General features: G+C 43.4%; 1 protein-coding gene across 3 annotated transcripts in view; it reads right to left on the minus strand.

Moving 5' to 3' along the window:
* Nucleotides 1-6,626, minus strand: part of EDC3 (enhancer of mRNA decapping 3) — a 121,466-nt gene extending 114,840 nt beyond the window's left edge. Inside the window, exon 1 of one of the 3 annotated variants that reach the window (XM_036348821.1) lies at nt 6,495-6,626. The gene's annotated coding sequence lies outside the window, so the exon portion shown is untranslated. Of the gene's footprint in view, nt 1-4,318; nt 4,335-6,494 lie in introns of those variants that run through there. The other 2 variants (XM_036348806.1, XM_036348814.1) reach the window with 2 other exon arrangements.
* Nucleotides 6,627-10,242: the final 3,616 nt, after the last annotated feature.

Below are 10,242 nucleotides of genomic sequence, written 5' to 3' on the forward strand. Positions count from 1 at the left end.
AAAAGTGGTCAGTGAGCCTCACAGTGACTGGTCCAGCAGTCATTATGATCATTCTGCCTTTAGAGTCAATTTGCATATTTCCCTTTTATTATATAGGATAGATGCAGAATGAAAAGCTACAGTAAGAATTTTTAAAATACCAGAAATTAATCAAATGTGAAAAGACTTTTACTTCTTTTTTTGTTGTTCTTGTTAATCCTCATCCGAGGATATGTTTTTCCATTAATTTTTAGGGAGGGAGGGAAGGAGGGACATTGATGTGAGACAGACACATGGATTGGTTGCCTCCCCCACATGTCCTGACCCAGGCTGGGGATTTAACCTGCAACCCAGGGACTTGCCCCTGACTTGGAATCGAACCTGCAACCCTTCCATGGATGGGCTGACACTCTAACCACTGAGCATATGCAAGCAAGAGAATCAATTTCCACACTACTTTTCATAAACTTGATCTGCCTGGATAGTTGAATTATCAATAAAAGATTTTTAACCATAACATTTATTACTTCATCAGAAAAGTACAGTGCATGGGCCAAATCTTGCTCACTACCAATAAAGTTTTATGGGAACACAACCATGCTCAGCTGTTTGCTTGTTGTCTGTGGCTGTTTTTTGCACTACAATGAAAAAGTTGAAGAGTTAGGACAAAAGCTACATGGCTCACAAAGCCTACCATCTGGACCTTTACAGAAGTTTGCTGACTTCTGCTTTAAGACAAAATTTTGTGAAAATGGATGGATACAAGTTCAAAAAGAAAAATGAAAAAAACATGAAATGGACCAATTCCCAGAATGATACAAATTACCAAAAGTGAGTTAAGAATAAAAGAAAATGTGGATAGACCTATATCAAGTAAAGAAATTGATTTAGTAATTAAAAATCTACCCATAAAAGTCCTTTCCCAGGGACTTCATTGGTAAATACTATCAGACATATAGAAAGAAATAATTGACAAACTCTTTCAGAGAATATAAAAGGAAGGAACATTTCCCAACTAATTTACCATGGTAGTACAGTTGATCTTGAACAATGAGGGAGTTAGGGCAGTCTAAAATCTCTGAACTTTTGATTCCCAAAAAACTTAACACTGTCCCTTGGTAGCCACAGGGGATTGGTTCTAGGACACTCTCACACCCACAAGGATACCAAAATCTACCAATGCTCAAGTCCCTTACATAAAATGGCATAAACAATGCATACAGTTGACTTATATTGATAGATTCCCAACTGAGAATTGAAAATACTGTTTTCAATCCACACTTGATTGAATCTATGGAGGCAGAAACCCAGGTATATGGAGGCCAATTTATAGAAAAAACACATGGCTCAGTGGCTGAGCGTTGACCTATGCACCTGGAAGTCACAGTTCAATTCCCGGTCAGGGCACATGCATGGGTTGCAGGCTAGATCTCCAGTAGGGGAGCGTGCAGGACGCAGCCGATCTATGATTCTCATTATTGATGTTTCTTTCTCTTTCTCTCTCTCTCTCTCTCTCTCTCCCTCTCTGAAATCAATCCTATCTAATAAAAGAGAAACATGCAAATTGACCATGCCCCTGAACGATTCCCATTGGCAAATCAGGGCAATATGCAAATTAACTGCCAACCGAGATGGCGGCGGGAAGCCAGGCAGCTGAAATGAATAGGAGGCTTGCTTGCTCCAGTGATGGAGGAAGCCAAGGTTCCCCGCCTGCTGCTGCCGGCCTCTGAGCTGCAATCTAAGAAACAATGTTGCAATTATAGAAGCTAAACAAGCTCCAGATAGCTGTTTTCAGCCAGCCGGCCTCGGAGCTTAGAGAGGCAGTGATGGCAACAGTGTTTCAATTATAGAAGCTAAACAAAGCCCAGATACCTGCTTTCAGCAGCCGAGGCCTCAAGCTGGAGCCGGCCTCAGAGCTAAAGCCGGCTCTCAGTTCCAGTGACAGCCATCGAAAGTAAATAAATCCCAGAATAAAAAGAAAAAAGAAAAAAAGGAGAGGCTGGGAGCTTCAGTCACCAACCAGCCTGAAAACGGCCCTCAGCCCTTCACCCAGGCTGGACAGGCACCCCAGTGGGGACCCCCACCCTGAAGGGGGTGTGACCAGCTGCAAACAGCCATCATCCCCTCATCCAGGCTGGCCAGGCACCCCAGTGGGGACCCCCACCCTGATCCGGGACACCCTTCAGGGCAAACCAGCCGGCCCCAACCCGTGCACTAGGCCTCTATCCTATATAGTAAAAGGGTAATATGCAAACTGACCCTTACAGCAGGACTGGGAATGAATGGTCACTATGACACACACTGACCACCAGGGGGCAGACGCTCAATGCAGGAGCTGCCCTCTGGTGGTCAGGGCGCTCTCACACGGGAGAAGCTCTGCTCAGCCACAAGCCAGGCTGATGGCTGCCAGTACAGCAGTGGTGGTGGGAGCCTCTCCCGCCTCCTCAGCAGCGCTAAGGATGTCCGACTGCAGCTTAGGCCTGCTCCCCGCTGGCAAGTGGACATCCCCCGAGGGCTGCCAGGCTGCCAGAGGGATGTCTGACTGCCATCTTAGGCCCAATCCCCCCGGGGAGCGGGCCTAAGCCAGCAGGTGGTCATCCCCTGAGGGGTCCCAGACTATGAGAAGGCACAGGCCGGGCTGAGGGACCCCCCTCTGCCCCCCGAGTGCACAAATTTTTGTGCACCGGGCCTCTAGTAAAAGTATATTTAAAAAAGAAAAAAATTCAGGTATAAGCGGATCCACGAAGTTCAAACCTATATTGTTCAAGGGTCAACTGTATCACTTTGATAACTAAAGCCAAACAAAGACATCAAAAAGAAAACCTCATATCAATATCCCTCATGAACACACACAAAAATTCTTAACAAAATATTAGTAAACTAGAGGCCCAATGCATGAAATTCGTGCAAGAGTAGGCCTTCATTCCCTTGCTGCCAGCACCGACTTTCCTCTAGCACCCAGCACCCCGGCTTCCCTCGCAGCCCCGGCTTCATCCGGAAGGATGTCCGGAAGGACGTCTGGTCTAATTAGCATATTACACTTTTATTATTATCGATTGAATTCAGCAACATATAAAAAGTATTATACACCATGATTAAGTGGGGTTCATTACAGGAACACAAGACTGGCTTAACATCTGAAAGTCAAGCACAGTAATATAATATACCATTTATATATATCTTAAAGCAGCGGTTCTCAACCTGTGAGTCGCGACCCTTTGGGGGTTGAACGACCCTTTCACAGGGGTCGCCTAAGACCCTCGGAAAACACATATATAATTACATATTGTCTTTGTGATTAATCACTATGCTTTAATTATGTTCAATTTGTAACAATGAAATTGGGGGTCACCACAACATGAGGAACTGTATTAAAGGGTCGAGGCATTAGGAAGGTTGAGAACCACTGTCTTAGAAGGTTTTAAAAATATGTTTTTACTGATTTCAGAGAAGGGAGAGGGAGAGAGATAGAAACATCAATAATGAGAGAGAATCATGATTGGCTGCCTCCTGCATACCCACTACGGGGGATCAAGACTGCAACCCAGACATGTGCCCTGAGAATTGAACTGTCACCTTCTGGTTCATGGGTGGATCGATGCTCAACCACTGAGCAATACCAGCTGGGCTCTTAGAGGGTTTTTAATGTAATAAAGCTTTATTTGTATATTTTAAAAACATCAAATTGTTATTTTATTTAGCTTTGTATTATTTTTACAAAGTCAACATTTACAATATAAGAAATTGCATCCTTAACTTTGTATTGTTGTTAATCCTAACCTGAGGATATTTTTTCTATTGATTTTTAGAGAGAGTGGAAGGAGGGAGGGAGGAGGAGAGGAAGAGAGAGAGAGAAACATTGCAAGTGCCCAGATGGGGACTGGGGATCAAACCTGCAACCCAAGGACGTCCCCTTAAACAGGAATTGAACCAGCAGCCCTTAGGTGCATGGGCTAACACTCCAACCCAGAGCATATCTTTAACTTTTAAAAATTAAATATTTAGCCCTAGCAGGTTTGGCTCAGTGGATAGAGCCTCGGCCTGAGGAATGAAGGGTCCCAGGTTCGACTGTGGTCAAAGGCACAAGCTCAGGATGCAGGCTCAATCCCCAGTAGGGGGCATGCAGGAGGTAGCCCATCAATGATTCTCTCATCCTTGATGTTTCTATCTCTCTCTCCATCTCCCCTCCTCTCTGAAATCAATAAAAATTTTTTTTAAAAAATTAAATGTTTAAACTACTTAAGTTTATGATGAAAAATTTCAGATGCCAACTTAAAAGTAAGAGATTTCCCAATGTTTTAGAAACTTTCAAGCAAAAATATTTTAAGACCACACTGACCTTGAATATGTATGAAATGATGATGGGGAAAAGGATCACTCATGCCAAAGCAACTTCACCATCTCAGACAACCAATAAAAAAATTACTTTTTATAATTTGACAAATTCCAATTCCTTCTAATGTCTAACCTCACAATTTCTTTATTCTTGTAGAGTACTAAGACCTAAGCCTAAAATTCCTGGTGTGAGCCAACCAGTGCTGGGGTCAAGTGATGCAACAACCTTCCTTGATCTTACATTTTCCTAATGCAATCTAATACTTCAGGTCACACCAGTTCTTCTCACAGGCTAACCATACCACTGACTCAGATGACTGAGATTCCACATCTTTTTATACATGAGCCCCTCCTAGGTCACATCTCTCCCGTCATTAACTGGTATAACTGAATTTTTTGGACTCCAAGTGGAATTCCTCACATTTATAAGATCCTTCCATTCCATTAAGTTGCACTGGGCAAATCTTGAGATTAGCCAGATGATACTTCATCAAGGCCACATATTTGCTAAGCATACCTTTCAGATAAGACTATAAAGACATTCTGTGTATAAAGAAAGTGACAGAGCCTCAACTCAGATCATCAGATCCCAGCGGTCTTGTATCCATAAATCAAACCCTCAAAACATAGATACTCAATGTCATGACTCCATCTACTTTTACCACAATCTGGCAAATTCCCCCATCTCACCCATCATGCCATCATAAAAGACTTAAATGCCTTGCTAAAATTGATACTATCACTATGGATATTATATCCACTTTGAGCTACCAATTTGGATGCCCTGTCCGGCTGATCTGAATTTATAAGAATTCTAGTAACCTGGCTACTCTGGCTGAGAACAACAGAAAAATTACACATTTTCCACTCTGAATTAACTACAGAATCTCAGGAATCACGAGGAACTTAAACATTTTCTAGTCCAATGTTTTTCAAACTATAGGTTTTAGCAATCAGTCAATTTAGTGAGTTGCAATCAACTTTTTTTTCTTTCAATGAAGTAATGTCCGAGTGCATCATATGTAGAAAGGGTAAATTTTTGTTGTGTGTGTGTGTGTGTGTACACACACTTTATGCATGCAGGGGACATACTGAGTCATGATGTAATATGTATCTAGCTGTGGGTCACAGTCAAAGGAGATATTGTTTGAGAGACATTGCTAGTCCCAAAGCCCTACCCTCACAAGGAAGCTCCAACAAAATATTCTTGGTAATCAAAAGTTGTTGTTTGTAACCATCTTCACAGAAAAACCAACAAATAGGAATTTTGTGCTTAGTACACCTAATCTGCTATTCATTAAAAAAAAAAAGACTAGACTCATTCGGGGGTTTCCAGTTGAAATAGGGACCTACTCAGAAAACTGTCATTTATGCTTTCATGAGATTAAGACCAAGTATACAGACGGCAGGATGAAATCACTTTAGCCAATGGCTACGAAAGAGAACAAAACCATTCTGGGTCTTCAGCTCCTCTCCTGATACCAGGGGAGAGGATTGTTATGATTCCAGCTAGCTCTGGAATTGGGAGATTTATTGAAAACTAACTGGCCAAGCAGGCGAGGACTATGCCTCCCACACAGCAAAATATTTTAACCACTTATAAGTCAATTATTGTTAAAGTCAACCAATATCACACAAAGAGCACTGATAATAAGAAGTTCAGCCTTACTCCAACAGCAGGAAAGAATCATGGGGAAGTTCCCAGGATTCAGCAGAAACTGGGCCCTGCAGGTACCATTAGTTTCTCAGCCACCTCTCCCTTCCAGACCCCAGTTCATCTCTGTCCTCAAGCCATCAGCCATGGATGTGGCACTCGCGCTCTTCCCGGCCACCCTACTCTACTGTGCAAAAGGAAACTGAGGCACAAAGCAATGAGTGGGCGAGCTGCAGCAGCCATCAACAGGGCTAACCAAGCGCCCAGGCCGCTTAAAGCTGCACACCCACTCCATTCCCAAACTGCTTAGAATCCCGCGGTCCTTGGCCTCCACCTCAAACCACGCCCCCGAGGCCACCCCTAGTACCTGGCCCTCGGCGCGCCGGACGCGGCCTCGAGCACGTGCGCGCCTCTATAAAAGTCTAGGAAGCCTGGAATCTCGAAGCCTTAAAGCAAACCCACCTGGCAACCCCGGAAGCCCTCTCCCACCAGCACCCACAAACCAGCCTCCGCCCCTGGCTCCCACCTCCAAGCCGTCAGGTCCGCGCCTCCTCGGCACACCACGCCAATCAGCCCAAACTCGAGGAGGAACCCACAGACCAAGGGGCTGCTTCAACCCACCCCCACAGGCGCGGCCGCCGGAAGTCCCTGCGTATCCACGCCACCGTCGTGAGGTCACTTCCTGTGGGACGCCTTAGAAACGAGGGCGGGCGGTTAGGGGCGGGTCGCCGGGAAATTGAAGAGCTTGGGAGCCCGCGGGAGGGCCGGTGTTGCTTGCCCCGCCTGCTTATGTCGGCTGGAGACCTGCTTGGCTGGGGTCCTACCCCCATCCCGGCCTGGATGCCTGGGGGACTACGCTCTTTCTGGAAGACTTGGTGACAAGCTCCCGCTTTCCCTCTAGCTCCCCTTGTGCTAACCTCCGAGCAAGAGCAGAGAATTTTGGGGACGAGGAGTTGTGACGTGAGCCCCATCTTTGGTCAGTTGCAGCCGTGGGACGCAATTAAGTAGGCCCCGGGATGGATTAAAGGAAACTAGAAGTCCCTTTGTGGTTGATCAGAATTTATCACCTTTGGCCCATTTGGGGATTAGTGTCAGCCAATCTGTGCGTGATTGTCCCCCTTCCCCCCGCATCCGCCCCCAGTACTAGTTAGTTGCACGAGAAAATGCCTCTCCTCCCCTCTTTCCTCTCTCCACCCGCCCCCCCCCCCGCCGCCCCCCCTCCCCCCGCCCGCCGTGGCATTTTATTTTGGTAGTCTTGATTTTTATGAAACGCAAGTGTTTAGGGCCAACATTAAATATAATGAGGAATTGTAGAACTTAGAATTTACAAGATCATCTTAAAGTCTGATACCTGGTTTGAGAACCACTGCTTGAGCAGGCAGCACTGGGTAGGGTAGTGGTTTCAAAACTGGTTCTTCGAAATCAGTTGAGGAACTTTATAAAATTTTCACTTTCCAAGGACTCTCCCTTCCCCTCCCTCATTACCAGAGATTCAGTTTTAGTAGGACTGGAGAGACCTTGGCATCTATTATGCTAAAGGTTCCTTCTAGTTTGGGATCCACTGGTATATTGGCAGTAGGGTTGAGTCCTGAGTTGAATTTATTTATTACAAACAAGCTATGCAATTCGAGACAAACCTAAGATAATAGCTAACAAAGTTGCTGTGGAGTTAAGTGAGATAATGTGTACCTGAACATGGTTGATATTCCCAAATGATTGGTCATGGGTTGATGGTTCTTGGGGCTGGGTTATAGTATATAGGGCTTTATTATAATACTAGAGGCCCAATGCATGAAATTCGTGCAAGAGTAGGCCTTCCTTCCCCCGGCTGCTGGCACCAGCTTCCCTCTGGCACCCGGGACCCGGGCTTCCCTCGCAGCCCCAGCTTCGTCTGGAAGGTCGTCCACTTCCGACCAGTCTAATTAGCATATTATGCTTTTATTATTATAGATCATACTGTCTACTTTTATGTATGTTCAAAAGCCACCATGATGAAGTTTTTAAATAACAAATATTTAAACACACTGGCCACTGTTCAGCTTTACCAAGGCCAATGCAGCCTCATTTGATATGTTAATATAGCTCAAATAATATTAGCTATGAAATGGTTAAAATAGGAACACATTGAGCTATGTAGCAGCCAGGGATAAGTTTAACATTACACTGAAAGTGTAGTAGTGTTTGTTTATGGCACATGTGTGAGGCATTCTGGAATCAAATTTAACGATTATTATAGTAAAATGTGACAGCAAATTATAACTGCAAATAAGCATAATTAGTAAGGAAAGTAAAAAAAAAAGATTCATAGATTTCAAAGAGTACTTGTAGGGAAAAACAAAACAGCTAACTGGCTGAGATCTAATCTCAACAAAACCAAAAGTAGCCTTCCTGGTTTGATAAAATTAGCTCACTTTGGGAGCTTTGAGCAATTAATCAACAATAGAATAGTAGGCAGCTGCTATAAGTTAATGAATAGCTACTGACCTGGAAAGAAGAGTTTTAAAAAAGGTCACAGAACAATATGTACATTACAATCTCATTTTTGTGAAAACAAGCTACATATGTGATGTTCCCCAAACAAAAAAACTACATGTGTAAATGCATGGAGAAAAGTCTGAAAGGATAGATACCCTCTAAACTGTAGCTACCTAGGGGAGAGGTATGGAATGGGAGTACGGGAATAGGTGAAGAAGATTTTCACTTTTTACTATGTCATGAGCCACATAACATTTCATTCAACGACAGACCAAATAAACGATAGTGGTATACCATATAACCTAGGTGCGCAGTAGGTTTGTGGAAGTGCATTCTATGATGTTCACACAATAACGAAATAGCCTAACAGCGCATTTCTCAGAACATTTCCTGTTGTTAAGCAGCACATGACTGCATATACTTCTGAATTGTTACAAAGATTATATATAATTAAAAATGTTTAAACACTTTTAAAATTGTTTAAAAGAGTTCTGAAATGGAGCTTCTTAGGAGCATTCCATCTACCCACTGCCCTAGGAAAAGTTAGCTCCCACTTCACCAAAAACAGAGCTGGCCATTCAGAATGGGGCATTGGTTACTTATGCAGAAAAGTGTGTTACAGCTATTAAAAATTATGATTTCATGTGTACTGTCAATCAGTGGGGAAACCCATTTTAACAACTTGGATCCCAATCAGAGTTACTTCCCACTTACACCCGCAAAAAGGGGAGTTTGCAGCAATCCTTCCTGTACCTCAGCATGGTGAAGAATACAGAAGGGCAGAATTCAGGACTAGAGACAGGTCAGGACACTAAGAACTCAGATACCATTAGCAAGGCCAAGTGCCCCCACAAAGAGAAAATTCCCAGCTTAAGAAGTGGAGCAGAATACCAGCATTCTACAGGGAGTATTAACAACAAAACCTCCTAATAGCAATACAGTCAGTACCTGTTTAAAGATTACTTAAAGTGAAGGTTGAGGAAAGGCATAAGTAACCCAAGACTGGCAATAAGGCCCTGCCATTAGGACATGACAATCCCAGGACATATCTTGGCATCCAGAAAAGGTTCCACAGAGCTTGGAAGAGGAGAAAACCAGGCTCAGCATTTTTCATGGTCACACATATTTAAGGAGTTTTATCAGCAAAAACTAGAAACTGATTTCAGAACTCCTTCTACCTTATAGTAATTGACACATAAATTGCTTATTAATTACATTAAAAAAAACCAGTAATTAAAAAAAAAGTATATATAGCCATGGCCGGTGTGGCTTAGTTGGTGGAGCGTCCTCCCATACACCAAAAGATAGCAGATTCGAATCCCCGTCAGGGCACATACCCAGATTGTGGGGCAACAGATTGATTTTCTCTCTCTCTCTCTCTCTCTCTCTTTCAAAAAACAAAAAAACATGTCCCTGGGTCAGGATTTAAAAAATATTTTTTAAAAAGTATATATAAATAGAATGTTCATTTCATATGTCTTTGATTCATTCAGTAAGCATTTATAGAGGGCCTGCCTTCTAGGTGTCATATTCTGTGCTGGGTACTAGGACAGGAATAAAGACAGAGTTTCTGCCTTCAAGGTGCTCGTATTCCAGAGGGAAAAACAGAATTACAACTAGCATGATACAAAAGCACCAAGTACTATAACAGCATATAGGAGGGGACCCTAACAAGCAAGTGGGGAAGGAGACACTAACAGGAGCACAGAGTTTTCTAGATGTGACATTTTGCTGAGGTTCAAAGGATAAAAATGGATTAGTTAGGTTAAATTAATTAGGTGAAAAAGGTTATTCCAGTA

The sequence above is a fragment of the Myotis myotis genome, unplaced genomic scaffold (assembly GCF_014108235.1).
Source record: "Myotis myotis isolate mMyoMyo1 unplaced genomic scaffold, mMyoMyo1.p scaffold_m19_p_1, whole genome shotgun sequence".
NCBI classification, from domain to species: Eukaryota; Metazoa; Chordata; class Mammalia; order Chiroptera; family Vespertilionidae; genus Myotis; species Myotis myotis.